Below are 26,847 nucleotides of genomic sequence, written 5' to 3'. Positions count from 1 at the left end.
TCCTAAAAAGTTGATCAAATTTGAAAAATTGAATTTGATTAGAAAAAATCTACTGCATTTGAAAAAATTCTACCGCATTTGAAAAAAATCTACCGAATTAGAAAAAACGACCGCATTTGAAAAAAATCAACTAAATTAGAAAAAACTAGCACATTCGATTTTTTTTTTTTTACATATAACCATTTTCCAAAATTCGAATTTCATATAGAATGAAATCGAATTGGAATAGAAAGGATTAGAATAGAATAGAAAATAATAGAAAAGTTAATAAACTAGAAAAACAGAACAGAATAGAATCAATTATAATATATATTATATTTTATTCTATTCTCTTGTTTTTCTTTTCTATTCCATTCTAATCTTTTCTATTCGAATTTGAATTCATTTTATACAAAATTCAAATTTCTTATTGAATGAAATCAAATTTGAATAGAAAAGATTATAAAAGATTAGTTTCATATTAGAATTTGAAAATATTTTGACCGAATTCCAAAAAAGTCGATCAAATTTGAAAAATTGAATTAAATTAGAAAAAAACTACCGCATTTAAAAAAAAAATTCTACCGCATTTGAAAAAAATCTACCGAATTAGAAAAAACTACCGCATTTGAAAAAAATCTACTAAATTTGAAAAAACGACCACATTCGATTTTTTTTTACATATAACCATTTTCAAAAATTCGAATTTCATATAGAATGAAATCGAATTGGAATAGAAAAGATTAGAATAGAATAGAAAATAATAGAAAAGTCAATAAACTAGAAAAACAATAGAACAGAATAGAATCAATTATAATATATATTATATTTTATTCTATTCTCTTGTTTTTCTTTTCTATTCCATTCTAATCTTTTCTATTCGAATTTGAATTTTGGAGGATGTTTATATATAAAATCTTCCAAAATTCGAATTTCGTATAGAATGAATTTGAATTTGAATACAAAAGATTAGTATAAAAAATAATAGAAAAGAATAAACTAGAGAAACATATATTCGATTTTATTCTATTCTGTGCTATTGTTTTTCTATTCTATTCTTTTCTATTTTCTATTCTATTCTAATCTGTTCTATTCTAATTCAAAATCATTCTATACGAATTTCGAATTTCAGGAAATGGTTATATATAGTTTCGTTTAAATGTGGTAGCATTATTTAGAATTTGATATTTTTTTTCGAATTCGGTAGATTTGTTTTCGAATGCGTTAGAATTATTTCGAATGCCGTAGAGTTTTTTCGAATGCGGTAGAATTTTTTTCAAATACGAAATGAATCCCGAAAACGAATGTAATGAATGCAACGAACTTAACTAAATGAATTTAATTAAATAACGAAACAAAACACATTTTTCATCCTGCACATGTCTAGACCATATTAAGTTGATGACCTTGTCCAAAAATTTCATCATATTAGGTCAATGAAATCACAAGCATCCCTGGTCCTTTGTTACGTACAGCTCTGGGGCAGGGAACAGCTTCCTTCTGGGTTTGGTGCAATAAAAGGTTCAGATCAAACGCCTGATCATCCCTAACAGCATTGCACAAACAGAAACAAGTTGGCAAAGAAGCAGCCCTTTCCTTCTTAAAGATACAGCAACATGTCTGGGCTTATATATATTTATATTTTTCGTAGTTTTTTTTTCTTTTAACTCTGATCATAATAAACAAATAAAATATATATACAACTATCATTGTTGTTGAGACTACAAACACAGAGAACAATATGATGGCAGGAACTGCACAATGAAATTCACTTCTTTAGAGCTATCAGAATTAAAACCCACAATCAATGTAACCATTCCACCTCTGTATGTTGTTTTGCAAAAGCATATAGACTAATGTGGGCCATACTCACTACGATTTCCTAGCAATTGTAACCACCTTTAATCAGCCTACCCACAACAATGCTATTTAAAAGCATTGAAACTGTTGGTGATAAATTGCTTAAACTATTTGATAGTCTTTGTTCTTGATAGCCAATTGAATTGTCTTTGTTCTTGATAAGAACTGTAATGCATGTGGCAAGAATCAGTTATATGTTGATGTTGGCTACACCACTGAACACCTGCAAGGTTGTGGATCTTTGCCCATATATCTTGATACATTATCCATTTCTATTTTTATTTTTTCATGCAAAAGGGTAGAAATATTTGTAAATCTAGGAAAAAGAGCCAAGCATGGCATATGGTAGCATAACCTGTGGTTACACACATCTAATCACACAATGAATTGTTGCTATAATACCCTTAAAGAGACTAAGGATCAAATATGAGCATATTTCAATGTCCTTTAGAGATCTTGGTAAATCGTCCAATAAATGTTTAATCACCCACACTGCAACATTATGATCTGGCTTCCAGCTGTCACCTGGCATACAAATCAGGACAACAATGGCTACTGAATAAGAATTTGCAGATTCTAGAAACACAAAAAATACAACTTAAAAACAACATAATCTCTATCTAGATTGCTTTCTGAGTCATTAATTCCCAATGACTAGAAAACTATGAGATGTGTATGGGGCTATGAATATTTTTCCCTGTATCTGAACCAATTCATAATCTAAATTACCAACTATAAATCAATTTCAGATTTGTTGACGTATCTTTAATAATGATAAATGGAGAGTTTATGGCTCCTGCTAAAGTTCACTTCAAGTTTTTGATTTATTAGAGAGCTGCACTGTAGTGGGACAGGCTTTCACCTCTACAGCCAGAAACTACAATACATTTGAAGTTGAAAGAAGAAAATCCATTTTTAGAATGTAAGTGTAATTTCTATATCAGGCATTACAGATATTACAGAATTTGCTTTTAGTTAGGAGTTCGTTTTGTTTTTCATATCAAATGAACTAATGCATAAAGATACCTAAAATAAAAACTGCAAAATAACTGAACTCCATTAGAAATGACCCACAAAGCTACCATCAAAAGGCTATGAAAAGATTTGTTTAGGATTTGTAACTATATTGTATATTCAAGACTGGTTGTAGTGTGATGTGGATGTAAAATTGCTGAACAAATCTTTATTTGTTTTTATTGTAGTGGTTGATGTATACATGCTAGAGATAAGCAAACTGGTTTATCCAACAGCATATACACAAATGGAGATGTAATCCACATTATTCAAAATGATTGGCCCAATTCCTAGCCTGTGGAGATCTGCAAGCAAAATCTTCTCAAATACTGATGCAATGGTACCATTTACCTTTTCCCTTTATTAAAAGCTGGCCATACATTATGTAATTTTCATTAATTCAACTCATGGTTGAAGGAAAAAAAATAGCTTGATTCCTCCATTAAGGCATTCAGTGTTGATGGGGTAATCCCTCCAACCAGCCTGCCCATAGATGAATCAAAATGTGGCCAATTGCTGCAGAACCAGCTAAATTTTGGTTCATCTACAGTATGACCGGCTTTACAGTTTTTATTTTATTAAAGCCTAAAATATTGAAGATTTCTGCCCCACCCTAGCTTAACATATTATTGCACCACACCTATGATTTGAAAGTCATAGGAATGTAAAATAATTTTAAAAATATTTTATCTATATATAAAAAAAATAGTTATGATGAGTCAAAGAGTTTTGGGCATCATTTTTATAAATTTTCCTGCACTTGTTCCCATCTTCAGTAAAACAAAGTTCCCAGCCACTTTGAGTGAATCTAATCAGGATTTGTAAATGGACCATGGAATACTGGAAAAACTTTTACTGTATTTAAAATACTGTAGCCCCATAAAAAATAAAGTAATACATACTGTACATCTTTCAAAATGTAGGAACTTAACCATGGATATCTTCCCAATATCCGAATACTGATTGGTACCACAAGTACAGTATATTTTTTTAATCCAATGACTAAAATTTCAAATAAGCTTGAGCATGTTTATGTAATTTCAAAGTTATTTTTTTAACTACTTATAGACCATCCTCCACACATATACTGCGGCAGGGCGGCCCAGCTGCACAAAGCAATGTACTTGTACGTTCTTGAGTTCTTCCGGGTCTGGGGTGCGCACGCGTGCCTTCGGTGACCTGCTCCTGCAGTGATTGGACACAGCGGAGCCAATCAGTGGGTCCGGCGGTTGTGATGTCCACCAGGAAGCTGGCGATCATTCGTACAGAAGCAGAACGGCAGTCTGCCTATGTAGTGAGGAAGGGGGAGATCTTGTGTTCCTGCTAAGCAATAATAAAGGACAATCGCCTCTTGTGTTTTTTTTACTTTTCACTGTTTTCTTTTATAAAAGGGTAGGGGTACAATGTACCCGATACCCATTCACATAGGGGTGGGCAGGATCTAGTGAATTCAGCTGTGAATGGACACAGCTGATCATGTGGTAAAGAGCTGCTGATTGTCTCTTTACCCAAATCTGTGATTGCAGTGTCCAGAGGACGCTGCAATCACAGAGCGTGGCGATCGTGCCCCGCAGTGGGCACGATCGGGGGGGCTGTCATTTGATGGTCCCCCACAACTAGCCAGCTACACTGTAGCCATAATTCAGCTATAGCATGGTTGGTAAGTGGTTAAATGATATCAGGTGATCCTGCTATGGAGGTCTGTGTTTAGGCACTTCTTGTTATAGGGCAACAGTGCTCTGTCCTTGTTAGATTTTAAATGTATTGATATTATGTTCTAAAGGTCTCTGAATTAATGCTTAAACATGGTAGCATTTGAAGGTTTGTTAAAGACAAACGAAGGTCAATGTAGGTTAGGCCATATCTATTCTTAAAAACATACGTCAAGAAGATGGGTGGAGATGATACTTAAAAATACCTAAGTGGGTGTGAACGATCATCGCAACCTTCTTTGGAAACAAGCCAATTGTGCTTAGTTAGCTGTTAAACCTGTATAAATGTACACGTGGTAAGCATAGCAGGGAAGGGACCTCAGGGTCACCCCCTACCCGACGGGGGAAGGGACTCTGCTGATGAGATGGAAGTTTGGAAACCAACCTGCTCGGAGAGGCTCTATAGCCAGCATAGAAGATGTAACATCTATTTCCTCCTTCTGTAACTTTGTGATGCCTACCTGCCATGATGTCTGTAACAACGTAACAATGTAAGCATAAACTGTCTAGCTGTCATAATCGTTGGAAGAATAAAACATCGTATAATGAAGAAATTTATGTCTGAATATTTTGGAAGCAGCGCCTGGAGAGGAAGAGGTTTTTGACACATTGCATGATACGTGTTAGAGGCATATGTCCATTATGTCCTCTCTGTTCTATCTCTGTCACCTCTCTCTTCCCCTTGCCCCACGGCATTTAACATTTGGCGGACGCCAGCCAGACTGGTCATTTTTTTTCCTAAAGCCTTGACAAGGGGGAAATGAAGAAATGAAGTCAAAGATGTTGTTCTTTCAAGTCTTGAAGGAAAATACGACCAAAGAACCTAGAAACGAAAAGGCGTTTGTGTTCCATCAGACGAGAGAAGGCTCAAAAACACAGGGTGAGTTTTTACGCTGTTTTGTTTTCTCACCTGTCAGAATGCTTGTAGCTTACGAGCAGAAAAAAAAAAAAAAAAAAACCTTACACAGGGCTACTGAGCCACAGCTATTTTGGACAGAAGGTTTCAAGATATCATGCAAAATCCAGCTGAGGATGAAGAAAAATCGTAGACGTTTACGTACGTGAAGAAAGCTGCCAAATAGAAGCTTCACGTTATTTTTTAAGGCCACCATTGTAGTCACACAGGCAGATGTACACTTTGAGTGAGCTATTATGGATTTTGATGTTTGAACGGTCCAAGAATACACTATACATTATACATTCCTTTCGCATACACAAAAAGGAGAAAGACATTATTTTTTACGCACGCATCTTTACATTTGTTTACTTGAGGCTACTTTACAGCTTAAATAAACATTTACACTAACACTTGAGCCAAAGAAAAAGAAGGCGGGCCAGAGGAAAAAGACAAGAACTGTTAGAAAATTAATTCTTCAAAGAAAATAAGGACATTATTCTTCCAAGAAAAGCAACGTATGAAGATACAGCAACATGAAAATGCAACAAGAAAAATCACCAAAGATAGACAATGTAACAAACAAACGAAAGAAACTAAAGTTAAGAAGACAAAGTTAAAGGACATTGCATCTCTTGTTTTTTTAAGTGTACACAGGAAAATCATTCTAAACAAGGGGTAAATATGTTTTTTATATAAGTGGTTTAACATGGGATGGTTAAAAATCTCAAGGTTCAGAAGTATATCTCAGTAATATTCGGGAATTTATATATTCTATATATATATATATATATATATATATATATAATATGCAGGCATGTAAACAGTAGTGGGGTAATTAATTAATTAATACCAGAGTGTAAGAAGTTCTTTAATAAGGAAATTAAGTTTAATGCTGCATATATATGTTCGGGAATATTTTAGCCTAAAACAACAGAAATGTGTTATTGCATGTCATTCATAACATGACAGGGGCAGAAGTTTAAGGAAAAACTATTGATTAAAATTATGTAAGAACTGTATAAAATTCAGTTAATGGTAAACAACAAGGTATTTAGTATTTAACAAAAATCCTACAGATTTGGTTGTAGAAAATAATAAGTTAAGGATTGAGTAATTTTTATAAAAGTTTCCAAACTTGGGTTTGGTTATTTAATTAAAAGTAGTAAATTGTTCTAAATTACTAAAGTTTACCCAGGAAAAATATTAAAATATGAAAGTATTGTTTAATCTAAAAATAGCAAATATTTGAAGAAAAAACTATTGTTAAAAGTTTTTTTGAGAAATTGAGTATTTCTGATAAAGAGTTGGTTGGAGTAATTTTCTCGAGGAAACGCAGGTCGGTTCATGCGCAGGGGTCAATCTGGGTTTCATGAGATTGTTCCACTAATTTTTTGTCATTATTATAATCAAAAGTCATATTAGAACGTTATGTACATGATTTCTAGCGGATGTACAAACCAAATATGCTTTAAAATTTTAAAAAAAGGTTAAACATTGTAAAAACGATAAAATGAGATTGGTTGAAAATTGTATAGTGAATGGTAGCTAAGACTGACAGTGACAGATCTTTCTTTGGAAGTGTGTCATTAACAGAGAAATGGAGGTCGAGTTACTAAGCAGATGGTCAGTCATGACAAGAGTTTTTTCCCCTATGGATCTGAACACGTTAGTGTTTAAACTTTTTTCAGAAATCTGAAATAAAGTTTCATGGATGGAAAAAATATTTAGAAAGGTATTACTAACTAAAAGTAATTGTTTAAAAAAAATGGGCTTTACACCATTTGTTAAAGGTGTTATTTTTAAACACGAGGTGTCTACACAAGGCTTTGATTAAGCTTTTGTCTATAGTGACAACTGGATGTTAAAAAGTAAGGTCAGTTGAAGCTAAAATTATACAGTGTAATAAGCCACAATTATGCAAGTTGATTATGCAAAAGTTACTTTATCAATTTTTCAGTGGATATTTATTGAGGGTTTTTTTTTGTGCTTTTATTAAATGGATCCAGGAAGCACAGATGAAACTTTCTGAATGTCTGTCTGTCTACACTGAAAAAAGATTTTAAGACTTGTTTGTTTAGCAGTCAGAGTGACAGGGCATGTGGTTACAATTAACCATACTGTATAAGTTGGTTAAAAAGGAAAAATACTTAAACATGATTTAAGTTTCTTTTTGAAAAAAAGATATTTAGGATACCCAACCTAAATGTTCTTTTGCAAAATTAAAGCAATTATAAGTAAAGTAAAGTATAGTAAAGAAAAGTACAATAATATGGTAAAATATTATTTTTACAAAATTTTATTAGTCACAGAATAAAAAGGGGGACGATGAAAATTTTGTCTCCGTACAGACTGATAATGAAGATAAAATTCATTGTAAAAATAATTGATTCCAACAAATATGGATAGAATTATTTTTAAGTGAAAATATTTATTTTTGCATATCCAGGTACCTGACAGATTGACTGACAAATTGATTAATTGATTTTTTGTTTGAGCTAATGAAAGAAATTTTGAACTACTCATTATTAGAGCATTTTTGTCATCAAACTTCTTGAATATTGTTTTATTATGTTTATAGAGCAATTCAAAGGCAAAGAGTGATCTGATACTATAAAGTATTGAGAGATTTGCAATCTATGTAGATTGAGTATATTAGATTTTTTCACCTGCTGAAGGAGTATATAAGTATGTTTTTTCCTTTTTAGTTAATTTTTGATAAAATTAATTGAGGTAATTCTAGGAAAAAATTATATATTTTTAATGAAAGCGAAGTTATGAACTTTGTCACATTCCATTGGGGTTTGTTTTCAAACCATGGAATCAGATAATGATTTTTTTCATTTTTATAGGACAGGTGATGAAGGACATGTATGCAATTTTAGTATTTGATAAAGTTATTGTTTCTTATCATCTTTAGTACCCAGATATTATAGAACGCTACAATAGTATTTTAAAGTCTAAATAGGGTAAGATGATTCAAGAAAAGGTAAATTCTAAGTGACTTATTTACCGGTTATATTTTTGGTTTAAAACCTTTTCTAAAGTAAGGGTTGGTTACATTTTTTTTTGAGTTAATAACAGGATGAAGAATGTCTGTTCTTCTATGTTTTTTTAAAATTAGCATATGTAGTTATTTGACATCTGTTGCATAAGACAAAGTACAAGTATAGGAATTTCAGAAGTTTGTTCACAAAATACGGCTAGGCCTTTGCTAAATTCGAATATAAATTATGTTTTGAATAAGATTTCTACTTTTTATGAGTATGTTTCATAATTTATTCCAGTAGCTAAAGTTATGGTTAGGAATATAATTCTGAACGTACCAAGGATATCAATAGGAATGCCAACTGAAATATCAGATTTCAATTGGGAAGGTTATTTTATTTTTTGTTTTCTTTCATGACCATGAAACAAGCACAACTAAAATTCTATTTTGTTATTACTTCTAGTTTTTCAAAATCATGTTATCAAGGATCATCATTTTTGGATGAACTTCAATGATTTATTCATATGGACTTACATCAAAAGTGACATATTGATCGATTGATCATTATGTAAGGGGGAGTTGGAATGTAATTCTAATATAGGAATTTTTTGAATTTTTTGAAATATGGAAAAGAGTTGTTTTGGTTTCTAAATCTTTTATAAGAATACATATTAATACACATAAAATTATTATTTCATATAGAATAATAAATTTTTTATTCATTTTTATAGAACACATAACTTGGGAATATTGGATGGATAGTTTGTTATTACAAGAATGTATAACAAAGTATACATTTGAAGTATTAATATAGTTAAAAAAACATACAAATTTGTGTGGAAGAAAAGGATTTTAAAGTATGTAAACAGAATTATAGTTGAATTAAATAATATGGAACATTGAAAAATAAATAAAAGAGAGTTGCTTGCTGGTCATGGATAGATAAATAAATTATATGGATAGATAAATTAAATAGATGGATAAATAAATAGATTACAAAGATAGAATATATAAAAATACGACAATCAAAAATGGGAAAGTTATGTTTTTATGTATCCACAAACAAGTAGATTACGTATTATGTTTATAATTGTTCAGTGTCTAGGATAATGTATAAAAAACTTATACTGAAGAAATTTGGTTATTGAAATTTCAAAAGAAATTAAAACATTGTATTTATTAATTAATATTATAGAGAAATATAATTTGATACATCAAAAATATATTTATTTCTTCTTTATGATAAAATATAAAATAATTATATGATATGGTTGAAGTTATAAGAAGTAAAATTTATGAAGGTAAAGGAAGAAAATTTTTAATATTACATCATTTAGATGGAGAATAAATTAAAAATTAATTAATAATATGATAATTTATAGTTTCTTAAAGAAATTAAATGGTTAAATATTTCACAAGAATATCTCCGAATTTTGGAAAAAGTTTATGTACAATATCTGAAATGTTAAATTGTATTGTTTGTATTGGAAAAAAGTTAATCAGAAACCTTTATTTAAGATGAATGCACTTATTTTATTTGTTAATTACAGTGCATTAAGGGGGAATTGTTAGATTTTAAATGTATTGATATTATGTTCTAAAGGTCTCTGAATTAATGCTTAAACATGGTAGCATTTGAAGGTTTGTTAAAGACAAACGAAGGTCAATGTAGGTTAGGCCATATCTATTCTTAAAAACATACGTCAAGAAGATGGGTGGAGATGATACTTAAAAATACCTAAGTGGGTGTGAACGATCATCGCAACCTTCTTTGGAAACAAGCCAATTGTGCTTAGTTAGCTGTTAAACCTGTATAAATGTACACGTGGTAAGCATAGCAGGGAAGGGACCTCAGGGTCACCCCCTACCCGACGGGGGAAGGGACTCTGCTGATGAGATGGAAGTTTGGAAACCAACCTGCTCGGAGAGGCTCTATAGCCAGCATAGAAGATGTAACATCTATTTCCTCCTTCTGTAACTTTGTGATGCCTACCTGCCATGATGTCTGTAACAACGTAACAATGTAAGCATAAACTGTCTAGCTGTCATAATCGTTGGAAGAATAAAACATCGTATAATGAAGAAATTTATGTCTGAATATTTTGGAAGCAGCGCCTGGAGAGGAAGAGGTTTTTGACACATTGCATGATACGTGTTAGAGGCATATGTCCATTATGTCCTCTCTGTTCTATCTCTGTCACCTCTCTCTTCCCCCTGCCCCCGGCATTTAACAGTCCTCCAATGGTGCTCCTGTCATATTGTTTCACAAGCTTCTGATGAAAACTACAAGTAGCCATTTCAGCACACATTATGCACTTGCTCGCCAGAAGATTTTACCACCCTACATGACCAGGCCATTTTTTGCGATACGGCACTGCGTTATTTTAACTGACAATTGTGCAGTCATGCAATGCTGTAACCAAAAAAAAAATGTCTTACTACTTCTTGTAGTGGTATTTATTATAGCGTCTACAAACTATGGTATATACTTCATCACAGCAGAAGCGGCATGATGGTTGCACACGTGTCCGCTCGCCCTACCCGGAAGTTTCCAGCAGGGTTTTCTTCTTATCTAGGGTGATCTAGTTTTATATTATTTATGTTGTCTCTCCTGAAATTTGTTAGCAATTTGTATATATCATCTGAGCAAACTATATTTATCATATTACAGTAGGCAGTCCTGTCTTTATTACTTTGTTCATCGCCTATGTTAATTTATTTAAGGATATGTCTGTCTTTTTTTTATATTGATGTATTGCAGCACAATAAAGTTTTTGTTTTTTTAAATAAATATTTATTTGTTTAAGATTATTGTAAAGATGTTATAAGAATAAACATGCTATACTTACCTGCTCTGGTATTGCACACAGTAGCCCTAATCCTACTCTTCTCTTTGCTCCATAAACACAGTTCAGCCCACCCCCCACTCTCTCGTCACAGGATTTGACTGACAGCAGCTGAAGCCAATGGCTTCTACTGCCTCAGAAAAGCATGTGAGTGGGGAGAAGATGAGGAAATTGCTACATAAACGCACAGTGGCTGGATTAAGTGAAGACTCAGGTAAGTATTAGGGCCCTTTCACACGGGCGGACCGTATGTCCGCTTTTTCATCCATCCGTGTATGGATGAAAAAGGGACTTACATTGGTCCCTGAGATTGCGGGTGTCAGCGGATGAACATCCGCTGACACCCGATCTCGCCCGGTTTCGCAATCTTCCAATTCTGCAGACGGAGGAAATCTCTATTTTTCCATCCGTCTGCGGATAGGATTGGGTGAACACGGACAGACGGTCCGTGTTCATCCGATCCCCCCATAGAGAAGAGCGGAGAAAAGACAGGGCGGTCCCTGCACAGTGTGCGGGGACCGCCCTGTCATCCGCTGGCTCATCAGGGATCAACGGAGCGATCTCCGCTGAGCAAGCGGAGGTTCATGGGGCGGATCATCACTGATCCGCCCCATGTGAAAGGGCCCTAAGGGGGGATGAGGGGGCAATACTGATACCTACATTATTTTGCCTTAATGCAGGGAATGCATTAAGGTAAAATAAAATATATGATTTAAAACTACTTTGAAGTGCTTAGGAATTTCATGCATTTGACTGTATTTGTAAACATGAGGTTTTTGATTAGTATGTACAGTATGTGCAATTGTATTTTCTAGCTTTAGGGTTTGATATCCTTTTTCTCTGGGAGTATCATAGGGTTTGTTTTTGTTTTGTTTTTTCCAATTGATTCACCTATATTTTTGAAAGCAAGTGTAATTAATTTCAGTGGGCCAGATCCACGTAGGGCGGCGTATTTTTAAGCAGGCGTAGCGCATCGTAGTTACGCTACGCCGCCGCTACTTTGAGAGGCAAGTGCTGTATTCACAAAGCACTTGCCTCTAAAGTTACTGCGGCATATCATAAATCTCCCGGTGTAAGGGCGCGGAATTCAAATGATGAACAGGGGGGCGTGTTTTATGTAAAACAAGCTTGACCCCACGTAAATTAAGCTTTTTTCGTACGGCGCATGCGCACGCATGCTCAGTATCACGTCGGATTTTCTAATTAAATTACGCCCGCTCAATGCCTAGACGACCTGAACGTAATTTACGCAAAGCCCTATTCGCGAACGTTTTTTACGTAAACGACTTACACAACGGAAAATTCTACGCTGGCCCGACGTCCATACTTAACATTGCGTACGCCTCATAGAGCAGGGGTAACGTTACGCCGAAAAAAGCCTTACGTAAACTACGTAAAAAAAAACGCCGGGTGGGTCTCCTAAATCAATATACTACAACCTTATCAGGCCATGCGAGGTATGGACTTTCTTTTCTTGCTCAGTTATACCCGCCCTTGGATTTCTGCTGATAGGTTCTAATTCCAGGTTTCAGGATTAATATTTTTGTATTGAATTTTTTTTTTCTGTTGTCTGCAGCTTTGTATTTGTTGCTTTATGATGTGTCCATCATTGTTTTGTACTTTTTTGCTGATGTGTCTTTTCAATAAAATCTTTTGTACAAGAAAAAAAAGCTCCGGGTGGACGTACGTTTGCGGATTGGCTTATCTAGCTAATTTGCATACTCAACGCAGAAATTGACGGAAGCGCCACCTAGCGGCCAGCATAACTATGCACCTAAGATCCGACGGCGTACTAAGACGTACGCCAGTCGGATCGAGCCCACATTCAGTCGGATCTTGTTTTGTGGATACAAAACAAAGATACGACGGGGCATCTTAGAAATTATGTGGCGTATCAATAGATACGCCGGCGTAATTTCTTTGTGGATCTGGGCCAGTATATTTTTAAGGATTCATTTAACATACACCATAATCAATTTTTTTTTAGAATTTAAATATTCTGCGTATTGTGCAATTGTTGATTTGATTAATTTGCTTGTGTTTATGCTTTGTCCATTTAGTATGATATATGTGCACAATATGTATTGACCTAGTTGTTAAATTATTGTATTGGACTAGGTCTACCTGAGGTGGAAGACACTGCTGGACCCATTGATTTATTGCCTTGCTTATATGTAGAGGCAAACAATATTTCTGCATTGAGATTCTGATGTATTAGGAATTATTTTAATTGGTTTTATTGGTTAGGACTGCCATATACAGTAAATGACATGTTTTTGTATACTTTAGATGTATCTGTATATCTGCACTGGTGTGCTGTCTGTATTTGTTCTGTTTTGTTTGTTTTTTGTTTGTTTGCTTGCTTTAAATTATCACTCAAGCATGTGGAAAACATATATATTTTTTTTATAATAGTGAACAAAAACAAAGCAGCTAGCACACTATGAGATGTCTATCACAGCATATGATTATGTAAAAAAAAAAAACAACACAGGTGATAAACCAAATATTGCCAAATAAAAAATATATAAACTACAATAAGAATGTACACAGTCACAGTCTCTCATAAAGTGATTCCAGAAACTTCCAGAGAAAAGGCTTCCTCCACTGTGATCCACCACAACCATTAAGAGATCCAAATCTGCTTACCAGATGTTAGTGACACCTGCATTTTGGCAATGTATCCACAATGAAAAAGCATCAATAGTCCAAAAATGTATAGCAAGATGAGGCCAAATTTTTGAAGGACAACAGAGGTATAGAACTTCTTAAATAGTGAATAGGGTGCTTGAATCAATCACTGTGCATCCAAAGCAAACGTGCTGATTACGCCGCCCCCTGTGACAAGTCTATGGAGGACAGCATTGTTGTTTGTGATGACAGTTTTAGTTTACTCTGCTGCCGTTATGGCGCAAAGGAAAGGGGCAGTCTTTCACTAATTGTCAGTGACGCTAGCTTTAGGGAATGACTGACATGTGATTGCACCCCTTGCCTTACTTGCAACGCTTATACCGCCCCCTGGGATGGATATATGGAGGACGACACAGCTGCTCTTCTTTTTGAGTGACTACCAATGCTCCGATCGTGATGACGATAGGGGTGTGCCCTTACATCATTAAGGTGAGAACTGCACTTTGATATGCTTCATGATTTTGTTGACATGATTGATTGTGTTACTAGTATTAGCTGTGATAGGCAGCCCTCTGGCTGGGAATGAGCGGGAATGGGCGGGACACCCAATTGATTGAACCAGGAATTGTCTTTATAAACTGAATGCTGACACACTAGCCCTTACTATATCCGCTGAGGAAGTCCTGCACCACGGATGATACGCATGCGGGGGGCTTTTAGTGATGTCAGGACAGCCACCCACCTGGTTCTCTGTGTGTATTTTACATGACCTCATTCCATACACTGGGATATAGTGCCGTGTTTGTGAGTAGTTCTTTTTTAATAAATTAGTGTTGCTTTTTTCAAATGGAGAGCACTATGGGCCAGATCCACATACAATTGCATCGGCGTAGCGTATTAGAGATACACTACACCGCCGTACCTTACCTGGCGTATATTCAAATCCTCAGCGAGTTCGCGCCTTAAGGTACGACTGCGGATTTGAAATTTGGTGGGTTGGGGGCGGGTTTCATTAAAATGAAGCGCGTCCCCGCGCCGAATGAAATGCGCATGCGTCGTCAGGAAATTTCCCGCCGTGCTTTGCGTGAAATGATGTCGCAACAACGTCATTTTTTGAAACTAGACATGAGTTACGTCCATCCCTATTCACGGACGACTTACGCAAAAAATCGAATTTCGATGCGGGAACGACGGCCATATTTAACATGGCAATTCTATGTATACGCCACAAAATACCAGCTTTAACTATACGCCAGAAAAAGCCGACTACAGACGACGTTCAAAAATGCGACGGCCGAGCCTACGTTCGTGGATCGTCGTAAATCGCTAATTTGCATACCCGACACGGAAAACGCCACCCAGCGGACGCCAAAGTATTGCATCTTAGATCCGAAGGCGTACGAAGACGTACACCTGTTGGATCTAACCCAGAAGCCGTCGTATCTTGTTTTGAGGATTCAAAATAAAGATACGACACGGAAATTTTGAAATTATGCGGCGTATCACTAGATACGCTGCATAATTTCTTTGTGGATCTGGCCCTATGTGTTTCTTTTTACCTTTTCATGATCCTATGTATATATGCGAGTGAATTTGGAGACCATCTATCCATTGATTTAGGATTTTGAGTGAAGGACCCTACGTGAAGACAATTCCCTTCATCTTTAATATTGCCCTAGTCAAGGGAAAGCGTGATTGACCTTCTGTTTGCTCAGAGGTCTATACGTTCAGGTGAGCGGTTTGACACTTGTTTGGATGCACAGTGATTGATTCAATCACCCTATTCACTATTTAAGAAGTTCTATACATCTGTTGTCCTTTAACATCCTTTGGCCTCATCTTGCTATACATTTTTGGACTATTGATGCTTTTTTATTTATTTTTCAATTTTTATGCTTTATTGTTTAATTTTTAGCGCTGTACTGCTTTTTTATATGTACTAATCCAAGGACTTTTATATTGATCTTCAGTGTTTAGCTGCTTTATTAGGGTTTGATTTTGCGCTGTCTGAATTCCCATTAGTGTATCCACAATGGCCATTTCCACCATTACTCTGGAAAATAATTCACTTCAAACCACTCTCTCTTCTCTAGCCACTTCCCGACGGCCGTACGACTTTGTACGGCCGCAGGGTGGCTCTACATCTCTGGGAGGCCATGTTTTTACGGCCTGCGCGCGCAGACAGCGGTGCGGGCGCGCGCTCGCCGCATCGCTGAGATGCCGATGCGAGTGCCTGGCGGCCGCGATGTCCGCCAGGGACTCGCGATCGGCGGCTACAGGGACAAGACGTGGAGCTCTGTGTGTAAACACAGAGCTCCACGTCGTGTCAGGGGAGAGAGGAGACGGATCTGTGTCCCTTGTACATAGGGACACAGCATCGGTCACCTCCCCCAGTCACCCCCCTTCCCCCACAGTTAGTAAAACAATTCAGGGTACACATTAACCCCTTTGTCACCCCCTAGTGTTAACCCCTTCAATGCCAGTCACATTTATACAGTAATTAGTGCATATTTATTGCACTGATCGCTGTATAAATGTGAATGGCGCCAAAAATGTGTCAAAAGTGTCCGATGTCTCCGCCATAATGTCGCAGTCACGAAAATATGCTGATCGCCGCCATTAGTAGTAAAAAAAAATAATAAAAAATAATAATTCTGTCCCCTATTTTGTAAGCGCAATAACTTTTGCGCAAACCAGACGCTTCTTGCGATTTTTTTTTTATTTTTTTTTTAACAAAAATATGTAGAATAATACGTATCGCCTAGACTGAGAAAAAATTATTTTTTTAAAAAAAATTGGGCAATTTATTATAGTAACAAGTAAAAAATATTGTTTTTTTTTTCAAAATTGTCGCTCTATTTTTGTTTATAGCGCAAAAAATAAAAACCGCAGAGGTGATCAAATACCACCAAAATAAAGCTCTATTTGTGGGGAAAAAAGGACGTCAATTTTGTTTGGGAGCCACGTCGCATTACCGCGCAATTGTCAGTTAAAGCGACGCAGTGCCGGAAGCTGAAATTTCACCTGGTCAGGAAGGGGTATATGTGCCCAGTAAGGAAGTGGCTAGATGACTCATCAACACCATATGCCACAAAATAATGTGTGCAGGGAATTACCTAAAACAATAAAATCATATACTCTACATAGTGTGAAAACTGTATTCACTTATTGTAAAATCAATAAAAGTGCGCTCACAAAGTTTAAAATATTATACAGTGCTGTAAAAAAACCTTCGAACATGTACAGACTGTGTAATTGCTGTACCTCCGGTTTACTTCTGGTCAGCACAATGACATCACAGCAAGGCTCCACCCAGTGCATTTTATCTTAGATTACATCTTCTGAGACACGCAAGAAAGACGTATAGTAGGGACACTACAGATTGTAAAACTGGGATTGTAAAGAGTTGTCAAAATGTAGAAATGGAAGCCATAAAAGTGGGTAGAGACCCTAATAGTTCAAATGAAATGGAAGTGATGGGGCAAATAGAAGTAAGCAGGGCCCATCTGGTGGGTGGTCATGGTGGAGCCGTTTAAGTATACTGTGCCCCAAAGAACAAGATATGGGGTTCCTGCATACAATAGATTCCATCCTTTGAATGATAAGTATAATTATAACCCATAGCACTTCCATCGAGGGGAGATAATTGTGGACCTTATTTTGAGGAAGATGACCACATGTTTCAATCAACTCAAAAATAGTGAAGGCCTGAGCATGATGAAAGGAATTATGGCCTGCAACAAGGAAATATACTTAATTAAAAGCAAAGGCCAATTAAAAATTCCAGCTGGGGCTACCGAGCCTCCTGAAACACAGGAAAAAAGTCCCTACAGCATTTCAGAAATGACAACCCACATGGGAACAGCAAGTGCAGTGCGGTTCCCAGTGCAGGTGCAATTTCCAGCGTGTGCGGTGTGCCATTAGGATTAATAGCACCGTACAATTCCAGCAAACTTTTCTGTGGGGGTAGTGGCTTTGGGAACTGTTGCGGACTCGCAGCGGGAACCCACACAGATGTGAACCTAGCCTAAAAGGTACTTTAACAGAATGGGTAATCAACTGAATGATCAGACTAACTGTGTATCAGAGTAACTGTAACTTGTAGTTTACTAAACAAGTGCAAAGTTGGAAACAATAATGCAAAGTAGATTCAGGATAGCAAAAAAACATGCATACATTGCCCTTTTAGTTCTTCCTATCCCAATCCCCTCAGATCCAGGCAAGATTTCCACACACACAAAAGGAACCTGCCCAAATCTGTAAGTAATTAAAGTAATTAAAGTAACTAGGGTTGTCCAGATACCGATACTAGTATCGGTATCGGGACCGATACCGAGTATTTGCGGGAGTACTCGTACTCGCGCAAATGCTCCCGATACCTAAATAGAATACTTTTTTTGTATTTATCAACATGTTCTATGAAATTTTTTTGAGTTTTTTACTACTGCGTGACAAGCAAATAAAACATTTTTATTCATTTTTACTCATTTTTATTCTTTTATAATGTCTTGAGTTAGAGTTCTTCATAATTCTAAAGAAAATATCCTTAGTCTGTATTGTGGTTTGAAAACTGTCACATGACATTTAAAAAAAGTATCGGTATTCGGTATCGGCGACTACATGAAAAAAAGTATCGGTACTTGTACTCGGTCCTAAAAAAGTGGTATCGGGACAACCCTAAAAGTAACCTTTAATTCTTTTATTGCAATTCAAAATAACCAGTGGGGAACTATGTCATATACAGTAGCTCACAAAAGTATGTACACCCCTCACATTTTTGTAAATATTTTATTATATCTTTTCATGTGACAACACTGAAGAAATGACACTTTGCTACAATGTAAAGTAGTGAGAGTACAGCTTGTATAAGAGTGTAAATTTTCTGTCCCCTGAAAATAACTCAACACACAGCCATTAATGTCTAAACCGCTGGCAACAAAAGTGAGTACACCCCTAAGTGAAATTGTCCAAATTGGGCCCAAAGTTTCAATATTTTGTGTGGCCACCATTTTTTTCCAGCACTGTCCCTCTTGGGCATGGAGTTCATCAGAGCTTCACATGTTGCCACTGGAGTCCTCTTCCGCTCCTCCATGACAACATCACGAAGCTGGGGGATGTTAGAGATCTTCACTCCACAACCTTTGAGGATGGCCCACAGATGCTCAATAGGGGTTATGTCTGTAGACATGCTTAGTCACTCCATCACCTTTACCCTCAGCTTCTTTAGCAAGGCTGTGGTCATCTTGGAGGTGTGTTTAGGGTCATTATGTTGGAATACTGCCCTGTGGCCCAGTCTCTGAAGGGAGGGGATCATCCCCTGTTTCAGTATGTCACAATACATGCTGGCATTCATGGTTCCCTTAATGAACTGTAGCTCCCCAGTGCTGGCAGCACTCATGTAGCCCCAGATCATGACACTCCCATCACCATGCTTGACTGAAGGCAAGACACACTTGTCTTCTCACCTGGTTCCCTCCACACACACTTGACACCATCTAAACAAAGAAGTTTATCTTGGTCTCATCAGACCACAGGATTTGGTTCCAGTAGTCCATGTCCTTAGTCTGCTTCTCTTCCGCAAACTGTTTGCAAGCTTTCTTGTGCATCATCTTTAGAAGAGGCTTCCTTCTGGGACGACAGCCATGCAGACCAATTTGAGGCAGTGTGCGGCATATGGTCTGAGCACTGACAAGCTGACCCCCCACCCCTTCAACCTCTGCAGCAATGCTGGCAGCACTCATACATCTATTTCCCAAAGACAACCTCTGGATATGATGATGAGCATGTGCACTCAACCTCTTTGGTCGACCATGACGAGGCCTGTTCTGAGTGGAACCTGTCCTGTTAAACCGCTGTATGGTCTTGGCCACCGTGCTGCAGCTCAGTTTCAGGGTCTTGGCAATCTTCTTATAGCTTAGGCCATCTTTATGTAGAGCAACAATTCTATTTCAGATCCTCAGCGTGTTCTTTGCCATGAGGTGCCATGTTGAACGTCCAGTGACCAGTATGAGAGAGTTAGAGCGATAACAACAAATTTAACACACCTGCTCCCCATTCACACCTGAGACCTTGTAACACATGACACTGGGGAGGGAAAATGGATACTTGGCCCAATTTGGACATTTTCACTTTTGTTGCCAGCGGTTTAGACATTAATGGCTGTGTTGAGTTATTTTGAGGGGACAGCAAATTTTCACTGTTAAACAAGCTGTACACTCACTTCTTACATTGTAGTAAAGTGTCATTTCGTCAGTGTTATCACATTAAAAGGTATAATATAATGTTTACAAAAATGTCAAAAATGTGAGGGTGTACTCACTTTTGTGAGATACTGTATAAATGCTTCTAAAATTAAGATCCCTCTGCTGTTCAAGGACCTGTGTTGAAAGGTTTTTGCTTGTGTTGACATTAGTTTTGAAATGCTGCTGAGATCATTTAGAATTATTTGACAGGTGTATTCAACCTGCAGCTGACCTCCTTCTGCTTTTTATTTGACCTTGTCCGTATCGACTTGTGCAGGAAAAGAAAAACCTACTGGAAGAGAAAAAAAAACTTTAGACCTAGGCCCTTACTTTGATAGTAGATAAAGCATATTATGCCATCAAAATACAGAATTTCATTGGCCTTTATGGATGATTCCAGTTATATCACTGTCATGCTTTTTTCACCTTACTTTAAAATAAAAAAATTTTGTAATGCCTTGTACATACGATTGGAATTTCCAATGAAAACGGATTTTTTTTTATCATATATTCTGACCATGTGTATGCCCCGTCTGAGTTTTTCCTTCGGAAAGTCCGACGGACTTAGAAAGAGAACATGTTCTCTTTTTTTTCCGAAGGGAAATTTTGTTCGTCTGTATGAAACTCCGACAGAGAAAAAAACTTGCATGCTCAGAATCAAGTCGACGCATGCTCAAAAGCATTGAACTTAATTTTTCTCGTCTCGTCGTAGTGTTGTATGTCACTGCGCTCTTGACGGTCAGAATTTGGTGTGACAGTGTGTATGCAAGACAGCTTGAACGGAATTCCGTCTGAAAAATCCGTCTGAGTTTATCCCGACGGAAATTCCGATCATGTGTACAAGGCATAAGTGTCTAATTGGTGGTTATGGACATAGTAAGGTCTGCAGTACAGATATAAAACTCTAATGTTTTTATTTATTTATAATTTTTATGGTATTTAATATATTCCCAGGAACTTTTTCTTCTCTGACAGGTGCATAAAAGCCAGCTAAGCTCTGCTGGACTCCCACCATTATTCACCTGCTTTAGTGACAATATGTTTTCCGTTGTTACTGTTTTCTCTACACCTACCCTTCATGGATAAGTAGCCTGGAAAGGATCAGAAAAAAATTGTAACACCTGAATTGCTGACACCAAATGCTTAATGATATGACTGTCCCCTGTGTGAGCGTGAATGATGGAGATGTTCTGTAAACTTTGCAAAAAGTCCCTTTGAGCAGATGGCACAGCATGAACTTTATATAGTACTTTGTGAGTTTATCGAAGATGTCTAATATTACTTCCCCAGGGCAATGTGCTAGAACATAAATACCTTTGTCAATGTTCTACCAGTGCATTTTGCACTGTGAAAGGATTGTATCTATCCATTAATATATACAAAATGCTTTGCTTTTTCTATACTTTTCACTGGAAGTGACATTGGTCAGTGTTATTGCATTGCAGACTGTTTTTCACAAAGATGTAAAAAGGAAGAAAATTCTAACTTAGCACAAAAAGAGTATCGCCAAAACAAAGAAACAATAATTTTGTTAAAATAAAATATTTTATATAATACAAAAAAAATCTAGGCATTAAGGGACCAGAATCAGAAAAATAAGTGGGTATAAAACCCCATCTGTGTATTTAGTTTGCTAAAGCATTGTTCACAATAAATTGTTGCAGTGGCTGATCACTTGCAGGCCCTACACCTACACACTACAGCTGCAGTCAAATGTCATTGCTCAGGATGGGCTTCTCAATAAAGGAAATATTCCTGTGGGACAGGCATTGGTATAGTTGCTTGTAGTCTCCACCAGAATAAAATAACCTGATTTTCAAAATTAAATCCTGACACCCCTTACTGACTCCACCTATTTTTATTGAGGTTGGGGCAGGGGTAACGACAATAGCAGCATGCAAAGCATGCCGCATCAAATGTTGGGGGTGACCACATTGTGAAAGTGTGGGGGGAAACCTTGCTCCAAAACAATATTCTAAACTAATACCTTGTGTACAAAAAGCTGCTCCCCAAAACAATGAACTAGGCACTGTGCAGTTAAACAAATGGGTGATAGGGGGCGCTAAGTGGTTCTAATTAAGTTCCTTATATAAGACCATATGACATGGGATAAAGTGAACATGTGCATGAAGTGCAACAAGTATTCTATTAAGTACCTTATATAAGACCATATGACATGGAATAAAGTGAACATGTGCATAAAGTGCAACAATTAAAAACCATGTGTGATAAACATATGATGTGATCAAAAATTAGTTGATATATAAAATAGTCTATAACATTCAATGTTGTGTCTTGATAGTAGACCCACACTAAAAAAAAAAGAGGAATTCCTTCACCGTTTGTAATAAAAATACTCTCAAAGTGTTCAGAAATTAAAACTGCTCACCAGATGGACATGACCTCTTTACTTAAAAAGAAGGTCTAATGTCCTGTTAGGAAATCCTGATTGGATACCCTAGGTCAGGGGTGTCAAACTCAAATTCATTGGGGGCCGCATCAGCAGTTTGGTTGCCCTCAAAGGGCCAGTTATATCTGCACTCCAGTTTTCTTGCGCTGCGGAGGGAGTGCAGGGTTCAGGAGCGCGCTGCGGAGGGAGCGCAGGGTTCTGGAGCGCGCTGCAGAGGGAGCGCAGGGTTCAGGAGCGCGCTGCGGAGGGAATAATAATTCTAAGATAGCCCTACTGGGTAGTGAATACAAATCCCCAGTGCTGCAATAACACACAATTGTGCAAATATATAAATAAACAAACTAATTCCATATAACAATCAATAAAAAGCATTAAAAAAACATGGCTATGAATGAACATTTTATTAATAATTATGGAAAATTAGTTTGTTATTTATATATTTGTACAATTGTGTATTTTTGCAGCACTGATTCACTGAGAGAGACATTGGGATCAGAGAGACAGGGGAGCTGAGGGAAAGGGGGAGGAGGGGGAGGCTGAGAGAAAGGAGAGAGAGACTGCTAGCCCTACCTTTCATGCCAGTGTCTCCTTTGATCCTTCCAGCAGCTCCCTGGCCTGGCAGCGTGCCTGTCCTCTGGGTCCCCAGTCAGTCTGTTCCCCGGGCCTCATTTCACTATGAAGGGGAAGTTGGAGCAATCCCTGCTCTGGACTGGAGGCACGGGAGATGCTACGCCCGCCGCTTCTCAACTCTTGGGGGGGTGGGGTCAGGGGAGCGAGGTCAAGGAGGAGGCGGCCACGGATTAACCATCTCCTGACTGCCGGGCTCTCAGGCTTATCTGTCCTCGGCTCGGCACCTCGCTCATCACGTCCATGACAGCGATCCTCCTGCTGACGGGGGCCGCTGCGCGGGCCACATGGCAAGGCCTGGCGGGCCGGATTCGCAGTCACGAAATGTCGCAGTCACGATTCGCGGATTCGCAGTCACGAAATGTCGCAGTCACGAAAAAAACCCGCTGATCGCCACCATTAGTAGTAAAAAATAATAATAAAAATTCCATAAAACTATCCTCTATTTTGTTAACGCTATAAATTTTGCGCAAACCAATCAAATACCAAAAATAGGTAGAAGAATATGTTTCGGCCTAAACTGAGGAAAAAAATATGTTTTTTTATATCTTTTTTTGGGGATATTTATTGTAGCAAAAAGTAAAAAATATTGTATTTTTTTTCAAAATTGTCGCTCTATTTTTGTTTATAGCACAAAAAATGAAAAACCGTCAATAAAACCTTAATTCGTTCAGATTTTCGGAAGAATGCAATTTCCAACAAAAAACAAAATAAATAAAAACGAATTTCGGGAGTAACTAAATAAATGTATTTTTCGGACGAAAACAAAATTCCGAACATTCGACAGACACCATAAGCCTTCAATGACACCTTCCGTTCAAAGAAGATTCGACGGAGCAGCGAAACTCTACGACACTGCAATCATACTTTTTCGAATGTTCCATCTACAAGCTATAGTATAATTCTAATGTTTTATGACTAGTGATAATTATATTTATTAATTATTATTACTAGTCAACCAACATTAGAATTTTTCTATAGCCTATGGGCCAAGCACTTGACCGGAAATGTACGATTGCAGCGTTGTACAGTTTAGCTGCTCCGTCGAATCTTCTTAGAACTTTAGACAGACACCATAAGCCTTCAATGACAGATTCAACGTTTGTATGTTTTTCGATGCTTTGTCGAATCTACGTCGTTCATGTTGAATTGTCAAGTTAGTTCTAGCTATTTTACTGCTCCTCCTCTTTGGTTACAATCAGCCAATAACATTCATCATCATTATTTTTTTTTTACTTCCCCCACCCAATTCCAGCAGCGATCTTTTCTCTCTATAATGTCGAATCTTTTCTCTCAATAATGTTGAATCTTTTCTCTCTATAATGTCGAATCTTTTCTCTCTATAATGTCGAATCTTTTCTCTCTATGAAGAATAATCTTGGAGTAATAGAGTTAAGGTTAGGCACATTCAACTAATGAAAACAAAAATAAAGCATTTGTTTATGTCGGATCTTTCGGTTCTCGTATTCTGGGCGTTCGTTTTCGTTTGTTAAAACGATAACGAAAATACCTGAAATTCAGACGAAAATGCATTCGGACGAAAACGAACACACATGTCTAATATGTGCATAGATATATATTTTTCTGGTGGTATGCAATATGAGAGTACACTTTTGTGTCCAAAAATGGTGGGAAAATAGTTTGTTTAGTTAACAGTGGAAGCTCTTAAGCCCTGTACACACGATCGGTTTGTCTGATGAAAACATCAGACAGTGGCAGTGCTGATGGGGGTTGGGATCAGTGGCAGTGCTGGGGGGAGTTCTGATTAGCCAACTTAGATGCTCTTGGTCAAGGTCATCTGTTGATCTGAGATCTATAGTGGGGACATTTAATTGCAACTCTAATCATAAGTAGTGTTACTCACTGTGTCTCCGGCTTCACTGTGTCTTTAGCTCTGTGGTGTCTCGCAGCAGTGACACCTATGCTGAAATCAGGAGATGGGGTCTCCTCCAGCCCCGCCCACTTCACATTCCTCACCAGTCAGCTGACCTCTAGTCTCTTCCCCCCACCCATGACGTAAACTGAATGGGCAGCTGCGAAGAGGCTGAGTGGGGGGCCGCAGGCTCCTGGAAACAGCCCGGCTGGGCAGCCACAGGCTCCAGGGACTGCCCTGCTGGGCAGCGGCAAAAAGACTGGGAGAGCGGTGCAGGCTTCAGGAACAGCCCAGGATTCGGTGACCCCTGGCAAATCATCATTTGACCCCCGAGGGGGTCCCGACCCCCAGGTTGAGGTCCTCTGCTCTAGAGCAACTGCTTTTGCAGAGTGCAACTGCCCATTGCAAAGGACACAGTCTATTTACCTTTAGTAAATCAACCCCATGGTGAGTCTTTTGAAAATGTATTTGTTTGCAACAATTTTTTTGAAAAATGCAGAGGGTAAATGAACAAGTAGGCAATGTTTTTCTATGCAGGAGGAGGATTGGGGATTATAAAAACAAACAAAAAAGACCATGGGGTTTATTTTCTAAAGGCAAATCCACTTTGCACTACAAGTGCACTTGGAAGTGCAGTCGGGGTTGATCTGAGGGGGACATGCAAGGAGAATAAAAAACAGCATTATTAACTTGCACATGATTGGATGATAACATCAGCAGAGCTTCCCCTCATTTCAGATTTTCCCTTCAGATTTACAATGACTGCACTTTCAAGTGCACTTTCAGTGCAGTGCACTTGTAGTGCAGAGTAAAATCAAATGTTCACATTTAAGCTTGTTTCCTCTTTCTTTACCCTTTACTGAAGCACTTTTTTTATCGTGAATGATTTTGTATTTTTCTTTTATTCTTTAGGCTGTGGGTTCACATCTAGAATATCTCCAATACATTTTGCAATTTGCCAATAGTATGTGATGGACCCTGAGTTTGAACCCTTTGCAGATGTTTTATTTTCTAAATCGGGGTCATGGAGCTACAGTTTGTTCAGTCCAAGGATAAGGATTACTGATAAACCATAGAGTTAATACATATCACCCTGTAATACACTAAGGAGATCAAGTTCAGCAGCAGCAAGTCTGGCCTTAAAGCAAAAAGTCAGTTTAAAGGCTAATCTTCTTGGATAACCCGGTTTTAGAGCAATGGATACTTAAGGCTATAGCTGCTAAATGTGTGAGACCAGTGTATACAATGAACAGTACTGCTGAAAAATGGTCCAGTAAGCACAGTAACAGATTTAATACAGTGGTGATAGTCAAACAATTGATGGAAGGACGTATGCAAGGACCAATAATAAACCAAGTTTTATCAAAAAATATTTACAGTGTTATTTAAAATATACAAATCATTTATCAACATGCTTGGTGATGCCTTAAAGCTGTTTCCGATGTTACAGAACAATATGATAATTATGAATAGTTACTAGCCAATTTGTAAAAAACTCTCATTAAGAATTAGGGGCCAGATTCACAGTGGAGATACGACGGCGTATCTGCTGATACGCCGTCGTATCTCTGTTTCTATCTATGCGACTGATTCATAGAATCAGTTACGCATAGATAGCCATAAGATCCGACAGGTGTAATTGTTTTACACTGTCGGATCTTAAGATGCAATACCGCGGTCGCCGCTGGGGGGAGTTTGCATCGTAAACCAGCGGTATGCAAATTAGGAGTTACAGCGATTCCCGACGGTTTTTCGTGTTCGCTACGTCG

The sequence above is a fragment of the Rana temporaria genome, chromosome 2 (genome assembly GCF_905171775.1).
Source record: "Rana temporaria chromosome 2, aRanTem1.1, whole genome shotgun sequence".
Classification (NCBI taxonomy): Eukaryota; Metazoa; Chordata; class Amphibia; order Anura; family Ranidae; genus Rana; species Rana temporaria.
The sequence above is the reverse complement of the archived record's forward strand: the minus strand, read 5'-3'. Positions refer to the sequence as shown.